The following is a 19,647-nucleotide window of genomic DNA, read 5'->3' as shown; positions in this document are numbered from 1 at the left end:
ACAGTCTCATGCTGTCACTCAGGCTGCAGTGCAGTGGTAAGATCTTGGCTCACAGCAACCTCTGCCTCCCAGGTTCAACCTATTCTTGTGCCTCAGCTTCCTGAGTAGCTGAGATTACAAGGATGCCACTATGCCTGGCTAATTTTTGTATTTTTAGTAGAGATAGGGTTTCTACTAAAACAGTCCGCCATGTTGGCCAGGCTGGTCTCAAACTCCTGACCTCAAGTGATCCACCTGCTTTGGCCTCTCAAAGTGCTGGAATTACAGGCATGAGACACCATGCCTGGCCCCACCAGATTCTCTTTCCCTGAGTTTTTGTATGGGAACAGAGAGCACATTGATTAGTGTCTGCAGAAGGCTGGAGCTTTCACATGTGAACTTGGAAACTTTGCAGGGACATAGTTTACCATGTGGGTAGGGAAAGCAAAGAAAGGCTTTCTGCAGAAAGGGAGAAAGAGAAAGAGAGAGAGAGAGAGAGAGAGAGAGAGAGAGACTAGGAGAGAGACAGGAGAACGGGCAAGAGAATAAGAGATGAGAGGCTGCTTTCTGTTCTAGGGTCCCTCCCTTTCTGAAACCCTCCTACATCCAACTCCTGGTGTGTGAATGCTGCCAACATACATGTAATAAATTCCCCATTATCTCACAAGCTAGCTCAAATAACTTCTATTACACATCACCAAAGAGTCCATTAGTCCAGAAAAGCATCATAAAATCACACTCAGATTCTCAGTGAGCCATAAAGTTCTGCACTCACTATGCCCTTTGTAAGAATTTCCTTCTCACAGCCCTGAAATCAGGGCAATGATGGTTAATCTCCCCGCAGGTGAATGAACAAGTCTTCCACTACCCTCCGGCATCCATAAACCCTGACTTGAAGACCTGGCTGGCACATAGAGTAAGGCCTCTGTGGTTCAAGACAATCCAGGGTGGAACAATATATTTCCTAATTGCCTTAGCTAGAACTGCACAAGCTCATGAAGCGGCCCCAAATTTAGAGATATGTGGCAGTAGGAGGGAAGGCAGGATATGCACGGGCAGGAACAGACTGTGATGCCAATTCTGCAAGCTTCCTGACTCCTGCTTGTTGTCTACCAGGGTTGCCAGATCCTCAGCCTCTCTGTCTTTGCAATTGGGCTGCTCGAAGCTGTGGCTATAACAGGCAGCTCCCAATGTCATGCTGACATTGGGGAGCAGCAGTACCTTGACACAAAATCTGTTCTTTCTCCCAGCCTGCCACAGTTCATGAGATCCTCATTATTGCGTTGTTCTTTTGCTTAAAGTATGATTGACAGAATGTCACTTCCAGAAGCACAGTGTATTACAAAAGAACAGAAAGAAGACTGGAAGCATAGTCACTACCTATACGTTCTGCTGCTCTGGGAAATGGAGCTGCTCAATGACCCCAGGTTTGGTTGCCAGGACCCTCACCGCTACTTTATCCTCCACAGACATCAATCCACACAGACCTCTCCCACTGAAGTCCTGCCGCCCCCCAGGAGCTCTTGCAGAGGCAGGGGCTGGATCCATCTCTTCTTCTCCTAGTGGTTAGGGGTGAGTGTGTCCAGGGTGGGGAATCCATCATCGCACCCCTGATCTTATCCAGAAAAAGAAAACTGCTTTCTCTTCCTTCTCTGGGACAATTGATAAAATTCCTCTAGACAGACCAGCTCTCTTAAACAAAGGCCTGAGACTGGGGAATGTGTTCAGCCCCTATGTTCCTGGCCAAAGAAGCCCGGAAGTTTATCCTTTGGTTCCAGAATAGAGTGGCAGCAGGGAGATTTCTTTTCTTGCTTTTTGGTGATGAGAGAAAGGATAGAAGCAGGGGATTAGAGCAGAAACAGTTCAAGGGCCTTAAACTTTGCTGGACTTAGATTCATTCATTTGTTGAACAAATATCTGTTGAGTGCCTATACCAAGTACTGGGAATATAAAAACAGGATCCTGCTCTTGTGAAACTTAGAGACTGAATAAGGAGACGGTTAGAAATCAGATAGTCACTCCAAGACAGCGGTTTTCAACCCAGGGGGCAATTTTGCCTTCCAGGGGACATTTGGGAGTATCTGGAGGCATTTGTGTCACAACTGCAGGGGCTGCTACTGACATCTAATAGGTAGAGGCCAAGGATGCTGCTGAACAGCCTATAATGCACAGAACAACCCCTGTATAATAAAGAATGATCCGGCCCAAAATGTCAATAGTGCCAAGGCTGAGAAACCCTGCACTAAGGCAGTGGTTATCAAAGTGTGCTCCACAGACAGGCAGCATTGGCATCGTCTGGGAACTTGTTGGAAATGCAGATTCTTAGGTCCTACTCTAAACCTACTGAATCAGAAATTCTGGAGGTGGAATCCAGTGATCTGTGTTTTAATGAGCCCTCCAGGGGATTCTGGTGCACACTAATGTTTGAGAACCACTCAATTAAGGAATGGAAGGGATCTATCATTACAAACAGAGACAAGTGTTCTGAAGGAAAACGACTGTACCGATGCTACACAAAGTGGATCAGCAGCATCAGCATCGTCAGAGAGCTCATTAGAAACACAAATTCTTGTGCCCCATCCTAGACCTACTCAATCAGGGGGAGGTGGCTAGGGACCAGATCAAGAAAATCACAGAGGGGGTGTCATTCTAAGGAATTAAGACTTTACAGGCTGGGCGCAGTGGCTCACACCTGTAATCCCAGCATTTTGGGAGGCCGAGGTGGGAGGATCTTCTGAGGTCAGATGTTCGAGACCAACCTGGCCAGCATGGTAAAACCCCGTCTATACTATAAATACAAAAATTAGTCAGGCATGGTGGTGGGCTCCTGTAATCCCAGCTACTCTGAAGGTTGAGGCAGGAGAATTGCTTGAACCCAGGAGGTGGAGGTTGCAGTAGGCTGAGATTGCACCACTGCACTCCAGTCTGGTCGACAGAGCAAGACTGTCTCAAAAAACAAAAAACAAAAAACAAAAACAAAACACTAGAAGATAGGTGTTGTAGGGGAGAATGATAGTGATAAGGTTATAGATGGGAAGATGGGAAGCTGAGGTACCTCATGCCCAAAAGCATCCATTTCTCTGGGTTGGCAGAGGTCAGAGAAGGAGGAAGACAATGGCTTTAGAAGATGGTGAAGGTTTAAAGCAGCCTCCATGGGACTGGAAGAGGGAGCTGACCAGGTACCAGTGCACAATTAACCGAGGTGCCAGGGTCTACTTGAGGGTTAGTGGTCATGTACTTGGCCACTAACCATGCAGCTGTGTAGTACTCAGCAGTCTGGACGTGGGGAATAGAAATATGAAGATTGGCTCAATCTATGAATTTTCTCCAAATTTCATTCCCTGCCACACAGCTCCTCTTTTAATTCTTCTGATTATATGCTGGGGCAAAGACTGTTACTTGAACCCTATTATTCATTCTAACTTATCTGGGCACACGGCTTCCTTGAGTAAAGATTACATTTCCAAGCCTGTCTTCGAAGATTGATGTGGTCACGTGTCTAAGTTCTGACTAAGAGGATATACTGGAAGTTTTGAAAATGATTTGATTGCTAGCCCTTAAAGGGACAGGCATGACCATCATTCTTTCTTCCTGTTTCCCCCCTGGCTGGAATACAGACACAATGGCTTGAATTCAAGCAACTGCTTTGGGTCATGAAGGAGAAACCACGTGTTTAAATGGCAAAGCAACAAGACAGAAAAAGTCTTAGTCTGGTATAATCATGAAGCCTGTATCAGTACTGGACCAGCTGCCCCTGGTCCAGTGCTGATTTTTTTATATGAAGCAAAAATCTTCTACACACATCAGTTTTCTGTTATATGTAACTGAAGCTAATCCGAAATTGTCCATTCTCCCTGCTCTCATGGACAGCCTCACCTGCATTTATCTTCTGTCAATTCCAGATGCCTATGTCTTCCTCGACTCCCTGTTTCAGCTTCCTCTGAGTTTTTTTGAATACCTACCTCACGGTTTGACCTGGCATCAGCTCTGCCTGTTCAAATCTCTGACCAAAGGCATAGCAAATTTGCCTCTGGGGCATCTCTGTTTATATTTTACTTCTGATTAAATTGCAGTGGAAATCCCACAAATTATTTCTCACTTATTTTTGGTACTGCATCATTTTCATAGTGCCATCAGTAACTATGCCATCATGTTTTATGGAAGAAAACGTGTGAATTCCTTTATATCTTGTGGGTGGAAAAAGGTATTTCTAACTCAAAATTCAGATGTAATAAAAGATTAATAAATGCGATTATTTAAAAAGAAGAGGCCAGGCGTGATGGCTCACGCCTGTAATCCCAGCACTTTGGGAGGCCGAGGCAGGTGGATCACGAGGTCAGGAGATAGAGACCGTCCTGGCTAACACGGTGAAACCCCGTCTCTACTTAATACAAAAAAATTAGCCGGACGTGGTGGCAGGCACTTGTAGTTCCAGCTACTCGGAAGACTGAGGCAGGAGAATGGTGTGAACCTGGGAGGCAGAGCTTGCAATGAGCCGAGATCGCACCACTGCACTCCAGCCTGGGCGACAGAGCGAGACTCCGTCTCAAAAAAAAAAAAAAACAAAAACACAAAAGTTAGCTAGGCATGGTGGCGGGCACCTGTAATCCTAGCTACTCAGGAGGCTGAGGCAGGAGAATTGCTTCAACCTGGGAGGCCAAGATTGTAGTCAGCTGAGATCGTGCTACTGTACTCCAGCCTGGGTGACAAAGCAAGACTTCGTCTTAAAAAAAAATAAAAATCACACACACACACACAAACAAAATAAAATGAAGAAACTTTTGCATGACAAAAAGTACAATAAGAAGCAAACTGAAAAATAACCCCACCATAACAAAGTCAAAAGACAGGTAAATGACTTGGAGGAAATATTTGCAACATGTATTACATGTGTTATGGATAAAGGGATTAATCCTTTTATCTGTCTATTGAACAAATGGAGAGGGAGAAATTGGCTGGAGAACAGAAAGGAAGAGAAGGGACGGGAAGGGAAGAAAAGGGAAGAGAAGGAAGGGGAGAGGAGGGGAGGAGAGGAGAGGAGAAGGAAGGGAAGAAAATGAACAGCATGAGTATCCTGTGAACATGCTGGGACAGAGGACAGGGCATAAGAAGACAAAAAGAGACTGTCATCAACTTCAGTGCTAAATGAAGGGAAGGAGGAGCAGGTGGCCCGGATCTGGATGGGTTTGGATGTTTAATTGCATGAGGAAGCAAGTCAGCAGCTGCGAAAGAGTAGAGGGAAATTTAAAATAATCCTGGTGGAGGGGAGGAGCCTGTATTTGGCTAAAAGACCAGATTCTGTTGAGTGAGTGCAGCTGGTGAGGATGAATTTACAAAGGAGTTGTTGTCCCCATGAGTGACTTTTCCCTGGCAGTTCTTGAGAATCTAGTTGACTTTTTATTGTCTTCTTACGCAAAGGAGTCCCTTCTAATTTGACTTTGTCATTATGGGAACTTTTCCCCTACAGATCCATAAGGAGGAAAGAAATGAAGGGATGATCAGCAAAAAGCAGTTTAATTACTATTAAAAATAGCATAGCCCGAGCGCAGTGGCTCACGACTGTAATCTTAGCACTTTGGGAGGCTGAGGTGGGCGGATCACTTGAGGTCAGGAGTTCGTGACCATCCTAGCCAACATGGCGAAACCCTCTCTCTACTAAAAATATAAAAGTTAGGTGGGCTCAGTGGTGTGCACCTGTAATCCCAGCTATTTGAGAGGCTAAGGCAGGAGAATAGCTTGAATCTGGGAGGCAGAGGTTGCAGTGAGCCGAGATCATGCCACTGCACTGCAGCCTGGGCAACAAAGTGAGACTCCATCTTAAAAAAAAAAAAAAAGCATGGACAAGGCACGGTGGTTTACACCTGTAATCCCAGCACTTTGGGAGCCTGAGGTGGGAGGACTGCTTGAGCCCAGGCGTTCAAGACCAGTCTGGACAACACAGTGAAACACAACTAGCTCTAGCTAGGCATGCTGGTACATGCCTTGTAGTCCCAGCTACTTGGTGGGGAGCGGGGAGGAAGAGTAGGGTGGACTGCTAAGGCAGGAAGATCATTTGAGCCTGGGAAGTCAAGGCTGCAGTGAGCCATGATCGTGCCACTGCACTCCAACCTCGGTCACAGAGTGAAATCCTGTCTCAAAATAAATAAATAAAAATTGTAAAAGTATGTTCAATTCATTAAGTTTGTCAAGTAAAACAAGTAAGCAACATCAGACACAGAGAGAGGCAGAAAAACTCAAGTTTCTGAAAGGGACATTAGGGACAAGTGTTAGGGGAAGGCTTAATTCACCTTAATTCACCTTAATTCAGAGGACACTCTCACTACTTTTTGTAATATGGTTGGGTGACTAAGCCCTTGCTCAAAGTCCTAACGCTATTAATCTCTGAGATGATTCTCTGAAGAGGGTGGGACGCAGATTGTCTATGTCTGAAGTAGCGTGGGTGCAGAAGATATCTAAACATTTGCAATTTGTTTGTTCCATCTTTGCCACAACCCCACCCCCACTGCATGCAATCTGCAGATTAAATACACACGAATCGTTTCCTGTTATGAAAATCTCCTGGGCCGAGTGCAGTGGCTCACGCTTGTAATCCCAGCACTTTGGGAGGCTGAGGCAGGCGGATCACGAGGTCAGGAGTTCGAGACCAGCCTGGCCAACATGGTGAAACCCCCGTCTCTACTAAAGATACAAAAAATTAGCCGGGCATGGTGGTGTGTGCTTGTAATCCCAGCTAATCAGCAGGTTGAGGCAGGAGAATCGCTTGAACCCAGGGGGCAAAGGTTGCAGTGACTGAGATCACGCCATTGCACTTCAGCCTGGGTGACAGGGCGAGACTCCATCTCAAAAAAAAAAAAAAAAAGAAAATCTTCTCATGCCCAGGGCTCATGAGAATGGATGGCCTGGGGCCTTAGGGGATGGTAGATTACATGCTAAGAGAATGTGAACATGGCTAAGTTATTTTGTAAAGGGGAGAAGGCATTAGGACCTTGGCATCCTTAATGAGAGCAGAATATTGACTCATGCTTCACGGAAAAGATTAGCAAATCTGTAATGACAATACTATTAAAAAGAAAAAACTTAAAAAAAAAAAAAAAAGCCAGTCCTCTGGGGTTCAGAGGAAGGAAAAGTCTCAGGTGTCCTGCCTGGAAAGCTATGTCTGCATCTAAGTATTGCCTGAGCCCCAGCTCTGTTGTGCACCAGAAGAGCAAACTGCTGCCATTGAGTCACTGGTCTCCTTTGATGGGTAGCTGCTGTCTGCTGGGAAACTGCTGTTTTCAGTGAGGGAAGGAGGTGATGTCAGGGGGAACCCAGCCAGAGTTGAGGTTTCCTTGCTGTTGGAAAGTAGATTGTCAGCCTGGGCTTGTTTCTGTGAGTTATGTTGACCCTTAGATCTGTAGGGCCAGTTCTAGGCAAGATGGTCTGTGTCTCCCTCCTAAGAAGCCTCCGATACCTCCTGACTCTGGGAGGGACTTCTAGGCATCATTCCAATAACCCGGCTTCAAATTTACTGCCCATGCAGAGAGCTGATGTGAAAGTATTTGCATTTGAAGGGGGACTCCACAGGACTCAAAAAAATGCATTTTGTTGGCCGGGCGCGGTGGCTCAAGCCTGTAATCCCAGCACTTTGGGAGGCCGAGACGGGCGGATCACGAGGTCAGGAGATCGAGACCATCCTGGCTGACACGGTGAAACCCCGTCTCCACTTTAAAAATACAAAAAACTAGCCGGGCGAGGTGGCGGCGCCTGTAGTCCCAGCTACTCGGGAGGCTGAGGCAGGAGAATGGCGTGAACCCGGGAGGCGGAGCTTGCAGTGAGCTGAGATCCGGCCACTGCACTCCAGCCTGGGCGGCAGAGCGAGACTCCGTCTCAAAAAAAAAAAAAAATGCATTTTGTTTGTTTTGTTTTGAGATAGTCTTGCTCTGTTATCCAGGCTGGAGTGCAGTGGCACAATCTAGGCTTCCTGGCCACCAGGAAGGCATTTCTAATGGTGGAACCTCAAGTACGTAGAGTGAAAAAGATGCTTTCGACAGGATGTTCTCCCTGTGTTGTTCAAATTACCTGTTAAATAGGAATCAGGTAATTTGTGGGTATTAGTGGGTAGCCACCCACTTCATCCTTTTGAGAGGCTGGCTTTGCCCTTTGGAATTTTAGAAACATCTGGCTCACTGTTTTTCTGAAAAGTATGCTGACTTCAGTCAGTTGCAAGGATAATGAGCATTTACAACTAGACACTATTAGTGCACAACAGGTTAAGTGCTTTTCTCTTTCAGAGAAAAGGTCTTATTACCTCCTTTTTTTTTTTTTGGTTGAGATAGGGTCTCACTCTGTCACCCAGGCTGGAGTGTTGTGGCACGATCTCGGCTTACTGCAACCTCCACCTCTCAGGTTCAAGAGATTTTCCTGCCTCAGCCTCCTGAGTAGTTGGGATTACAGGCACCGCCATCACACCCGGCTGATTTTTGTATTTTTAGTAGAGATGAGGTTTCACCATGCTGGCCAGGCTGGCCTAGAACTCCTGAACTCAGGTGATCTGCCTGCCTCAGCCTCCCAAAGTGCTGGGATTACAGGCGTGAGTCACCATGCCCGGCTACCTCCTCTTTAAAGAAAAGGAACAACAGGAGCACCAGGAGCTGATGCTGCGGCCTGCAGGAGACATGGAGTTAGCACTTGGCCTCTCTCCTGAGTCTATGTGGCCATCCACAACAAAGAAGGAAGCCAATTAAAGATAATAAGCCTAAGGAAAGCGATGTCTTCACATTTTTATTTTCTACTTCAATTGAGTTGGGGCATCTGAGTTTCTTAATTACACATTTTTCTTTCATTTATGCTTTTATTAGTGATTTTCCATGGCTTGGCCTTTAAGCAAGCCACTTTAGCAACGAGGCACTCTGACACTGGGGTTGTTATAACACACATGAGGGATGTTTCTAAAACACACAGAGGATTTGGGTCACAGCTATCTAGTACAGGGTTGTCTGCTGCATCTATTTTAATGATTTAATACTTCATGAGTTCAACATGCTCTGGTTCAAATTTTTTCCTCAATTAATACTAACTTTTAAATTATTTTCTGAGGTTGGGAATAGTAATTGTTATTCCTTTTGAGATAATAGCCTTCTTTGCCGTTTTGTGTGTGTGTGTGTGGTTTTGTTTTTTGAGACAGAGTCTTGCTCTGTCACCCAGGCTGGAGTGCAGTGGCATGATCTTGGCTCACTGCAACCTCCACCTCCCAGGTTCAAGCGATTCTCCTGCCTCAGCCTCCTGAGTAGCTGGGACTATAGGTGCGTGCCACCATGCCAGGCTAATTTTTTGTATTTTTAGTAGAGATGGGGTTTCACCGTGTTAGCCAGGATGGTCTGGATCTCCTGACCTCGTGATCCGCCCACCTCAGCCTCCCAAAGTGCTGGGAATACAGGTGTCAGTCACCGCTCCCAGCTCTTTGCAGTTTTAGTATTTTAATATCTTTTTAGCCAGCTCTGCCACATATGAGCTCTGTCACTGCTTATCTATTAATACATTCTGTGCCTTAGTTTCTTCATCTGTAAAAGGGATATAATAATAGTATCTTTTTTTTTTAAGAGGTGCTAGGAATGAACTCAGGGAATAACAATATCTTAATCACAGCATTGTGTGAAGAGTAAATAAATAAATTCATGTAAATCATTCTCTTATTACAGTTCTGGAACACTCTACCAAGTTTAGCTAAGCTATTATTAACATTATTATAATTGTTTTGAATTACAAAATTAGTATGTGCTTGTTATTAAAAAAAAAAAAGAAAGAAAGAAAGTTCATGCTGACTGTAGTGGCTCATGCCTATAATCCCAGCACTTTTGGATGCTCAGTTGGATCGCTGAACTCAGGAGTTCGAGACCAGCCTGGACAACATGGTGAAACCTGATCTCAACAAAAAATACAAAAATTAGCTGTGCATGGTGGTGTGTGCCTGTAGTCCCAGCTTCTCGGGAGGCTGAGGTGAGAGGATCACTTGAGCCTGGGAGGCAGAGGTTGCAGTGAGCCAAGATCGTGCCACCACACTCCGACCTGGGTGGCTCATGCTTGTAATCCTAGCACTTTGGGAGACTGAGGCAGGAGGATCATTTGATGTTAGGAGTTCGAGACCAGCCTGGCCGATGTGGTGAAACCCTATCTTTACTAAGAAATACAAAAAAATGAGCCAGGCGTGGTGGTGTGCACCTGTAATCCCAGCTACTCGGAGGCTGAGGCATGAAAATAGGTTGAACCCAGGAGGCGGAGGTTGCAATGAGCCAAGATCGAGCCACGGCACTCCAGCCTGGGTGACAGAATGAGACCCTGTCTCAAAAAAAAAAAAAAAAAATCAAAACATAGAAGTTTATAAAGTAAGAAATGATAGCGTCCTCTCTTGACCCAGCCCCACCCAATCTTGCTTTCTGGAGATAACCACGGTATTTGGACCACAGTCTTTCCAGGCATATTCATGCAAATGTCTTGGAACTTTGCCTGTCCCATCTAACAAATTGACCATGACATCTCTTCACATCAGCTCTGCGGGAAGCACCTCTTTACATAATATGGGTATGACCTGACCTTGCCTGATTTGTATGTGGCTCCGGTACATGTTTAGAGCGTCTTTCACATTACTATGTAGTCAAACTCTCCTTCTTTTCCTTGGACCTACCGGGTTTTGTCTAATGCTTTTAAAGACCTTTGCTGTCAGGAGCATTGAGAAATACACTTGCCAGGACTGGAAAATGAAGAGGCCTGGTGTGGTGGCCTGTAATCCCATCATTTTGGGAGGCAGAGGCAGGAGGATCGCTTGAGCCCAGGAGTTTGAGACTAGCCTAGGCAACATAGTGAGACCTCGTGTCCACAAAAAATGAAAAAAAAAAAAAAAATCAGCTGGGCATAGTGATGTGCTCCCGTAATCCTAGCTGCTCAGGAGTGTTAGGTGATAGATCACTTGAGCACAGGAGGTTGAGGCTGCAGTGAGCTCTAATCATGTCACTGCATTCCAGCCTGGGCAACAGACTGAGACCCTATCTGGAAAAAAAAAAAAAAAAAAAATTCCACTCAAAGGTTTTTGTCAAAAAAACAAGTGGATATTCAAAAAGAGAAAAAAAAACTGAGTGATTGGTATATCTTTGACAGTGAGATGTTTCTATTAACATGCTTTTTAAGTTGAAAGATAAAGTTGTATGTATTTACCATGTATAACATGATGTTTTAAAATATATATACATTATGGAATGACTAAATCTAGCTCATTAACTAAGGCATTGCCTCACATAGTTTTCACTTTTGTGGTAAGAATGCTTCACATCTGCCCTCTTAGCATTTTCCAAGAGTACAATGTATTACTGACTATCGCCGCCACATTATATAATGATCTCTTGAAGTTATTCCTCCTATTTAACTGGAATTTTGGCCATCATCTCTCCAGACTGTCCTCCTCACAACCATGGTAACCACCATTTTACTCTCTCTCTTTTTTTTTTTTTTTTTTTTTGTTTGAGACAGAGTGTAGCTTTGTCACTCAGGCTAGAGTGCAGTGGCACAATCTTGGCTTACTGCAACCTCTGCCTCCCAGGTTCAAGTGATTCTCCTGTCTCAGCCTCCCGAGTAGCTGGGATTACAGATGTGTGCCACCATGCCCGCTAATTTTTGTATTTTTAGCAGAGGTAGGGTTTCACCATGTTGGCCAGGCTGGTCTCCAACTCCAGACTTCAGGTGATCCATCTGCTTCAGCCTCCCAAAGTACTGGGATTACAGGCATGAGCCCCCACGTCCAACCCACCATTTTACTCTCTACCTCTACAAGATCAACTTTTTTGGTTTCTACATTTGAGTGAGATCACACAGTATTTGTCTTTCTGTGATTGGCTTATTTCACTTAGCATAATGTCCTCTAGGTTCACTGCATGCTGTTGCAAATGACAGGAGTTTTCTTTTATGGCTGAATAGTATTCCATTGTGTGTATATACCACATTTTCTTTATCAGTTTATCCATTGATGGACACTTAGATTGATTTCTTTCCCTTCCTTCTCCCTTCCTCCCTCCCTCCCTCCCTCCCTTCCTTCTTTCCTTGCTTCCTTGCTTTCTTGCGTTCCTTCTTTTTTTTTTTTGATGGAGTCTCACTCTGTTGCCCAGGCTGGAGTGCAGAGGTGCGATCTTGGCTCACTATAAACTCCATCTCCCGGATTCAAGCAATTCTCAGGCCTCAGTGTAATCACACCCAAGTAGCTGGGATTACAGGCGTGTACCAACACACTTGGCTAATTTTTGTATTTTTAGTATAGACGGGGTTTCACCATGTTGGCCAGGCTGGTCTCGAACTCCTGACCTCAAGTGATCTACCTTCCTCAGCCTCTCAAAGTGCTGGGAGTACAGGCATGAGCCACCGCGCCTGGTATAACCCCATCTCTACATAAAATACAAAAGTTAGCTGAATGTGGTGGCGTGTACCTGTAGTCCTAGCTACTTGGAAGGCTGAAGTAGAAGGATGGCTTAAGCACAGGAGGTGGAGGTTTCAATAAGTCAAGATTGTGCCACTGCACTCCAACATCGGCAACAGAGCCAGACTCTGACTCAAAAAAAAAAAAAAGAAAGCCTTGAGGCTCATTAATTATTATACTTAACCCTTGAACTTTTGTGACATTTCCTTACCACTTTCTTAAAGCCAAGTCCCTAGATGAGAAAGTAATTAGATCAAGGTTCAGAATGGCAAAGAGAGATAAGATAATTGCAAATAACATCATCCTACTTTGAAAGAGCTATTTTGGTCTTTCAACTAAAATGACTTTTTTCTGTTGAAAGAAATTTGGCTGATGTAGCTGGCTCAGCTGATGGCAGAAAATCAACAAAATATGAAGAGTTTCATAAAATTGTGGCATCACTCAATTTATGCAGTCATTATATAATCAATGGCAAAACAGAAGGGACTCTAAAACAATTTATAATTTACTTTGGGAATGCAATAAACTACTTTGTTGTCGCTGGAAAGATTTTGTTGTGATGCTTATTTCAAGTAGCTTTCATTTCTTATGCATGGACTAACTAAAAGTGGCAAGACAGTATGGTCAGAGGCATGCTTATGAAACTGCCTTTGCAAAAATTACAACTGAGAAAATTATGATGGTGAAAGAGATCTGACCTGACTCCATCTTGCTTCTAACCTCCAAGCTGTCCTTGTTCATTCCTAGGTGTAGGCTGAGCTAACTTTGGGAGTTTATGGCTTAACTTTGAAACAAAGAAGATAACAACCCTTCCCCAAAACAAATCCCTTTCCTGGGGACTAGACTGCCTTTGCAGGCCTAGTAAATAAGCCTCAAGGTTAGAAATCATGGTTTAGGGTTCATGCAGCTGGCTGGCAGGGGGTGCGGGGGGAAATGTGAGGTCAGGAGTTCAAGACCAGCCTAGCAAACTTGGTGAAACCCCATCTCTACTAAAAATACAAAAATTAGCCGGATGTAGTGGCATGCACCTGTAGTCCCAGCTACTTGGGAGACTAAGGCAGGAGAATCACTTGAACCCCTGAGGCGGAGGTTGCAGTGAGCCAAGATAGCACCAGTGCACTCCAGCCTGGGTGACAAAGCAAGACTCCATAACAACAACAGCAACAACAATAAACTAAGACCAGTGCTTGAGATATTTTCCAGACCTTGCACTTGATGGATTAGCTGGCATCACCCAGATCAATAAACAGGCTCATCTGGTCTTGTGGCCCCCACCCAGGAATTGACTGAGTGCAAGAGGACAGTTTCGACTCCCTATGATTTCATCTCTGACTTGATCAATCAGCACTCCCCACTTTCCGATCCCCTACCCACCAAATTATCCTTAAAAAACTCCATACCTGAGTTTCAGGGTGACTGATTTGAGTAATAATAAACTCTGGTTTCCTATGCAGCTGGCTCCGCATTTATTAAACTCTTTATCTATTGCAATTCCCATGCCTTGATAAATCGGCTCTGTCTAGGCAGCGGGCAAGAAGAATCCATCGGGTGGTTACACTTATATGGCAAAGAAAGTCACTATCGACTTCAGAAATTTGCAACAGAAGCCCATAGAAAGATAAGTCTCATCATGGAAAAGCCACAACAGAATAAATAAGAGTTAATTTATACCCAGACTTTTTTTCAAGCAAAGGTTGACACTAGCAAAGCCTTTAAGGTTTGTTTCACTGATAACAAGCCATGAAGAAGTCATGTTTCTGAGATTTCTTGGAGGATATAAGGTTGAGTGGGGTGTGAATGAGGAGTGGGGAACAGGGGAGACCTGGGAAGAGATTTATTTATTTGTGCATATAACAATGATTTCTGAGTACTTACATATGAGTCACTGAGCTGGGCTCTGAAATACAAGCAGAAAAAAAGATAAACACGGTCTTTGCCTTTGAGATACTTACATTTTGGTGGGAAAAGTAGGAAGCACAAAGGAATTTAGAGTAATCTGGGTAAACAAAGGAAAGTGAGCATGCCTGCAAGGGACAACTAACTCCTTTCAGATAAGTCAGAGAAGGTTCCTGGAGGAAAAATTGGCTAAAGCTGAAATTGTAAGGATGACAAACATCAAAGAAGAGGGAAGAGTGTTCGTGAGGGAAGAGTGTTCATAAGGGAAGAAATTGCACGGGGGAAAAGCTCAGAATTGAGAGAGTGTAAGCATGGAGTATTTAAGGAGAAGAAAGTCCGGGCATGGTGGTTCACACCTGTAATCCCAGCACTTTGGGAGGGCAAGGCGGGCGGATCACCTGAGGTCTGGAGTTCGAAACCAGCCTGACCAACACGGTGAAAACCCATCTCTACTAAAAATAAAAAAAATTAGCTGGGCATGGTGGCGCATGCCTGTAATCCCAGCTGCTCAGGAGGCTGAGGCAGCCGGGAGGCAGAGGTTGCAGTGAGCTGAGATCGTGCCACTGCACTCTAACCTGGGTAACAGAGTGAGACTCCCTCTAAAAAAAAAAAACACAAAGAAAAGAAAAGAAAACAGTGTATAGGTAAAATAATCATCTTAAGTCCAGGACTCCTAATTTATGGGTTATTATTCCAGTGTAGGCATCGATAAGAGGCTATGAGTATACACTACTCTTTCAAGAAAATGGTGAAAGGGGAAAATAGCCTTCAGTTTTGTTAAATTTTATAGGAGGTCATTGATTTGGTCTGACCTTCTGCAGTAGGCCCCAGCAGGCCAGGCCAAATCAGAACTGAGTTACTTGTGCTAAGTGCCACATAATCAGACTGAACTTTGAAACAAGCCCATCTTCCAGAAAACGGGAGATTCCTGTCAATCTAAGTAAATATAATAAGGAAGTCTCCTCTGTTTTAACTCTACAAAGAAAGTAACTTTGAAATGATCAATTTGCAGGGCCGGGTGCGGTGGCTCATGGCTGTAATCACAGCACTTTGGGAGACCCAGGCAGGAAAATCACTTGAGGTCAGGCGTTCAAGACTAGCCTGGCCAACATGGCAAAACCCTGTCTCTACTAGAAATACAAAAATTAGCCGGGCATGGTGGTGCACGCCTGTGATCCAGGTACTAGGGAGGCTGACACACAAGAATTGCTTTAACTCGGGAGGTGGAAGTTGAGATTGCACCAGGGCACTCCAGCCTGGACAACAGAGTAAGACTGTCTCAGAAAAAAAAAAAAAAAAGGAACCATCAATTTGCTTTTTATTCTTTCTGCATTATTTAGCTCCTTTTCTGCCTACGAAGCCAACATTGTCTGCTCAGCTCATTGGAACATTCAATTTTATAGAACGAGATGTTGCCCGATTCTAGAATTATAAACAAAAGCCAATTAGATCTTTAAGCTAAATCTTAATTTTGTAATTTTGTCTTTATAGTCTCTTTTTTGTGGTCCTGCAGTTGTGGCAGTTATGTAGTTATCTGCATGCATCAGAATATTAAAATATTTTCATCCTCATCTCTAATTTCTACTTTTCATATTTTTAAAATGTAGGCATTTAAGTTTATTTATTTATTTATTAAAACTGTTTGGTAGAGACAAGGTCTCCACTGTGTTGCCTAGGTGGGTCTTGAACTCCTTGCCTCAAGTAATCCTCTCATCTTGGCCTCCCAAAGCAGTGGGATTACAAGGGCATGCAACCCCACCCTCTCCAAGACATTGAATTTTTTTTTTTTTTTTTTTTTTTGAGACGGAGTTTTGCTCTCGTTGCCCAGGCTGGAGTGCAATGGCACGATCTCGGCTCACCACAACCTCCGCCTTCTGGGTTCAAGTGATTCTCCTGCCTCAGTCTCCCGAGTAGCTGCGATTACAGGCTGCACCACCATGCTCAACCTCGGGTGATCCTCCTGCCTTGGCTTCCCAAAGTGCTGGGATTACAGGCGTGAGTCACGGAGCCCAGCCGAATTTTTTTTTTTTTTTTTCAAAGACAGGGTCTAGCTCTGTTGCCCAGGTTAGAGTGCAGTGGCAAGAACATGGCTAACTGCAGCCTTGACCTCTCAGGCTCAAGCAATTCTCCCACCTCAGCCCCCCAACTACCTGGACCTACAGGCATGTGCCACCATGCCTGGCTAATTAAAAAAAAATTTTTTTCTTGTAGAGACAGGGTCTCCCTACGTTGCCCAGGCTGGTCTCGAACTCCTGGCCTCAAGTGATCAGTCTCAGCCTCCCAAAGTGCTGGAACTACAGGCATGAGCCACCGCGCCCGGCCAACATTTAAATTTTTGAATATTTTTTCTGTTCCCTTAGTGTTTACCAAGCACATTTATCGACAAGCCTCTTCAGGAAAACTGCCCAATATAACCACACGTGGCAAGCCTCGTTGTCAGGACAAAAGCCTCAGTCAACATGGCCGCGAAGGGCGTCCATTGCCCTTCGCTGCCCTCAGTAAGGATGGCTCCGGTGACTTCCTTCGAACCTCACATTTCCCATAACAAAGATGGCGCCATTGCTTCCGCGTTCCGGTTGCGGATGGTGAGTGTATTGGGGGGCTTGGCGGCTTTTCTCGTCAGTTTTCTGAAGTGCTTTGGAGAGAGGCAAGCAGGAGGTGGGGGTGGGGGGGTTGGAGTGGTGGGGGTAGGGGTCACAGCAATGCCTCTGATCGTTATCTCTCAATTAGGAAGTTATGGAGGCTTTCCTTGGCATGTCAGGATTTCCTGTTAGCTCTCCGCCCCTTCCGCCCCAACACACGGTCTCTGCAGCCTCTGCTTTGGGGAATCGTGGAAATTTGTGGGTAGTAAGTATGGATAAGCTTCTTTTTTAAAAAACAAAAATTTTTTTTCAGTGACTTGCCACTTCAGGAGGTTCTGCTAAAAAAACAAACAAACAAACAAAAAACCCCCAGCTTTCTTGGGAAATGTATATTCACATACCATGTAAAGTTTGCCCATTTAAAGCGTAAAAAAAAATCAAAGCCGAGCATAGTGGCATTCGCCTGTAGTCCCAACTGCTCAGGAGACTGAGGTGGGAGGATCGCTTGTGCCCCAGAGTTCCAGGCTGCAGTGAGCCGAGATCGCGCCACTGCACTCCAGCCTGGGAGACAGAGCAAGACAACGTACCTAAAAATAAATAATAAAGTGTAACATTAAGAGTTTTTTTGTTGTTGTTGAGAGAATTGTGCATTTATTACTGTGATCTCATTTTAGAATCATCACCCCAAAGAAAAATTCTGCCTCCAGTAGCAGTCATTCTACATTCACCACGTCCACTCCACCCCAAGTCCTAGACAATTGCTAGTATACTTTCTGTGTGTATGGCCTTGCCACTTTGCACGTTTGATATAAATGAAATCATACAGTGTGACTGGCTTCTTTCATTAAGTATAATGTCAACGTTTTAGTGACTAGCTTATTTCATGACTTTTTTTTTTTGAATCAGTCTCATGAGTCTCACTCAGGCTGGACTCACTCCCAGGCTGGAGTGCAGTGTCAGGATCTTGGCTCACTGCATCCTCTGCCGCCCGGGTTCAAGCTAGTCTCCTGCCTCAGTCTCCCGAGTAGCTGGAACTACAGGCGCCTGCCACCACGTTCGGCTAATTTTTGGATTTTTAGTAGAGACGGGGTTTCACCATCTTGGCCAGGCTGGTCTTGAACTTCTCAGCTCTTGATCAACCTGCCTCAGCCTCCGAAAGTGCTGAGATTACAGGTGAGAGCCACTATGCCCGGCCGACTATCTTCTTATCCTATGTATAATATTTTCAAAGCTTGTCTTTGCAGCATCTGTCAGACTGTTAGCGGATAAATAAAACTCTGTAAACTATTTTAAAGCAGTTTATTCTGAGCCAGTATGAGTTACCTTGGCCCAGAGAGAAAACACAAACCCAAAAAGCCTTGAGTAAGTGATCCCGAGGCAGTTGGGTTATAGTTTTTTTTTTTACATTTTAGGGAGACAGGAGTTACAGGCAAAGACATAAATCAATACATGGAAGGTATACATTGGTTAGACCCAAAAAGGCGGATATCTCAATGGGTGGTCTTAGAAGTCATAGGTGGATTTTAGGGATTCTTTAGCTGACAGTTGCTTGAGAGAGTTAAGCTTTGTCTAAAGACTTGAAGTCAGTAGAAAAGAATGCTTGAACTAAGATAAGGGAGTTGTGTTGTTCAAGGTCCTTGTTACGCAGTTGAAGCGTGAGTAGCAGCCTCAGAGAATAGATGGGCCAGGCGCGGTGAATAGATGGGCTGGGCTCCAAGGCTCACGCCTCTAATCTCAACACTTTGTCAGGCTGAGGCAGGCCAATCACTTGAGGTCAGGAGTTCAAGACCAGCCTGGCCAACATGGTGAAACACCATCTCTACTAAAAATACAAAAATTAGCCAGGCACGGTGGCATGCGCCTGTAATCCAGCTACTTGGGAGGCTGAGGCACAAGAATTGCTTGGACAATTCTTGAGGAGACAAAGGTTGCAGTGAGCCAAGATCATGCTACTGCACTCTAGCCTGGATGACAGAGTGAGACTCCATCTCAAAAAAAAAAAAAAAAAGAAAAGAGAATAGACAGTAAATGTCTCTTTTTGGAAAGTTAAGTGTCAGAATTAATCTTTCCTGGATATGGGAAAGGCCTAGAAAGGGAAATCCTGGCTGCATTAATGGAGAGTCTCTGTAGATGCAAATTTCTGTTACAAAAGACAGCTTTGTAGCTTTGTAGGGCCATTTCAAAATATGTCAAAGAAATATATTTTGGGCTTTTTTTCTGAGACAGAGTCTTGCTCTGTCAACCATACTGGAGTTCAGTAGCGCGATCTCAGCTCACTGCACCCTCTACTTCCTGGGTTCAAGCAGTTCTCCATCTCAGCCTCTGGAGCAGCTGGGATTACAGGTGCGCGCCACCACGCCTGACTAATTTTTGTATTTTGTTTGTTTGTTTGTTTTTGAGACGGAGTCTTGCCCTGTCACCTAGGCTGTAGTGCAGTGGCACAATCTCAGCTCACTGCAACCTCCACCTCCTGAGTTCAAGCGATTCTCCTGCCTCAGCCTACCGAGTAGCTGGGATTACAGGCACGCATCGCCATGCCCAGCTAATTTTTTGTATTTTCAATAGAGACGGTGTTTCACCATGTTGGCCAGGCTGGTCTCAAACTCCTGACCTCAAATGATTCACCCACCTCTGCCTCCCAAAGTGCTGGGATTACAGGCTTGAGCCACCACACCCGGCCTACATAAAATATTTTTATTTCCTTCAGGGTTTGATATCTGTCATGTGATGCTATACCAGTGTCAGGTTGGAAGG

General features: G+C 44.7%; 1 protein-coding gene across 1 annotated transcript in view; it reads left to right on the top strand.

Annotated features, from left to right (window-relative positions):
• Positions 1–16,907: 16,907 nt before the first annotated feature.
• SHLD1 (shieldin complex subunit 1) overlaps positions 16,908–19,647 on the top strand; it is a gene marked incomplete at its 5' end in the record, with an annotated part of 112,271 nt that continues 109,531 nt past the window's right edge. The window contains 1 exon segment of the mRNA NM_001260687.1: positions 16,908–16,958.

This window comes from Macaca mulatta, chromosome 10 (genome assembly GCF_049350105.2).
Source record: "Macaca mulatta isolate MMU2019108-1 chromosome 10, T2T-MMU8v2.0, whole genome shotgun sequence".
NCBI classification, from domain to species: domain Eukaryota; kingdom Metazoa; phylum Chordata; class Mammalia; order Primates; family Cercopithecidae; genus Macaca; species Macaca mulatta.
Note: the sequence above shows the minus strand (reverse complement) of the source record. Positions and strands in the feature narration are given on the sequence as shown.